A 1,999-nucleotide genomic window follows, 5' to 3' on the forward strand; every position below is an offset into this window, starting at 1 on the left:
GGGGCGGACCCCAAAAAGTAATTATTTTTTACCTAGTAAGTTAACAAAGGTTTAGAAAGCAACAATGAAAAAACTACTCCGTGATGGTGAGATACAGTGAGGCCTTTATGTTGTTATTCTGTTTAACATTATCTAGAATACAGAATCCTTGCTTGTACAGCTTGAATGTTGTATCTGTACACATTATATCTGAATAATTTCAAACATATCAAGAAAAATTAGTTCATTGAGGCAATTTAAACAGAGTGATCTTGCATAATAGTGAAACAATTATTCTACCTGTGATGGGTCAATAATTGAATAGCTGGCCTCCGTATACCTATCTTATTAAAAAGATAACCTGATTGATATATAATTCACGTGCTATGCAATTTGTTCACTTGAAGTGTACAATTCAATCATTTTTAGTATAGTCCCAGAGTTGTGTAATCATCATATCAATCAATATTAGAAAAATTTTATCAGCTCACAGAGAAATCCCATTCTCATTAGAAGTTACTCCCCATTTCCTCCCAATCATCTCCAGTCTTAAGCAATCAGTAACCTACTTTCTGTATCCAAAAACGTATCTATTCAGGGCATTTCATATAAATTGAATCATATAATATGTCATCCTTTTGCTTAGTTTCTTTTATTTAGCCTAATATCTTTAAGGTTCATCTATGTTGTAGCATGTATCAGTATTTCATTTTTTTTATTATCAAATAATATTCCACTGTATTGATATGCAATATTTTATCTATCTATCGGTAGACAGCATTTGGGTTGTTTTCACATTTTGGCAATTATGAGTAATGCTGCTATGAACGTTGGTATACAAGGTTTTTTGTGTCCCATATATTCACTTCTCTTTGGTATATATCTAGGAGTGGAATTTCTGGATAATATGGTAAATCTATGTTCAACATTTCTAGGAATGGTCAAACTGTTTTCCAAAGTGATTGAACCATTTTACGTTTTCACCAGTGATGTATGAGAATTCCAATTTCTTCACATTCTTATCAACACTTGCTTTTCTCTGTTTTGTTTTGTTTTCTTTTGTTTGGCCATTTCTTTGTTTTAATTATAGACATCTTAGTGTGAATGAAGTGGTATCTCATTGTATTTTGATTTGAACCTAATTTTTCCCTAATAGTTAGTGATGTTGAGCATGTTTTTATGTGCTTGTTGGTCATTTGCATGTCTTTGGAGAAATGTCTTTTTTTTTTTTTTTTAATATGGAACGCTTCATGAATTTGTGTGTCATCCTTGCGCAGGGGCCATGCTAATCTTCTCTGTATCGTTCCAATTTTAGTATGTGTGCTGCTGAAGTGAGCACCATTTTTATATATTGTAAATTAAAATGTGGTCCTTTCCACATATTTTAATTGGGTTATTTGTTTAATATTATGGATTAGTAATAGTTCTTTCTATATTCTAGATACAAATACCTCATCAGATACATGATTTGAAATTTTTTTCTCCCATTCTGTGGATAGTCTTTTCATTTTCTTGATGATGTCCTTTGAAACACAAAAGTTTTTAATTTTGATGTCATCCAATTTATCTATTTTTTTCTTTTGTTTCTTGTACTTTTTTGTTTCATAGCTAAAAACTTTTGCTTAACCGAAAGTCATGAAGATTTACTCCTGTGTTTTCATCTAAGCATTTTATAATTTTAGCTCTTATTTTTAAGTATACGATCCATTTGAGTTAGTTTTTGTGTATGAGGTGAAAAAGACATGCAACTTCTTCTTTTTTTCTTTCTTGTATATTGATATACAGTTGACCCAACATCATAGGTTGAAAAGATTACTCTTTCTCCACTGAAATTTCTTGAAATCATTGTCAAAAATCAATTAACTTTAACAGTCAGTGTTTGTTTCTGGACTCTCAATTCTATACTATTGATCTATATATGTCCATACTTATGCCAATACCACATTGTCTTAATTAGCCTTGTAGTAAGTTTTGAAATAGGAAAGTATGAGTCCTACAACTTCCTTGCTTTCTTTTTCCT

General features: G+C 30.8%; 1 non-coding gene across 1 annotated transcript; it reads right to left on the minus strand.

The window, feature by feature from the left end:
- Positions 1 to 1,211: 1,211 nt before the first annotated feature.
- Positions 1,212 to 1,318, minus strand: LOC141568163 (U6 spliceosomal RNA). Its single transcript, XR_012491204.1, has one exon. It is a non-coding gene; the product is annotated as a U6 spliceosomal RNA (small nuclear RNA).
- Between the last annotated feature and the right edge of the window lie 681 nt (positions 1,319 to 1,999).

This window comes from Rhinolophus sinicus, linkage group LG01 (assembly GCF_036562045.2).
Source record: "Rhinolophus sinicus isolate RSC01 linkage group LG01, ASM3656204v1, whole genome shotgun sequence".
In the NCBI taxonomy this organism is placed as follows: Eukaryota; Metazoa; Chordata; class Mammalia; order Chiroptera; family Rhinolophidae; genus Rhinolophus; species Rhinolophus sinicus.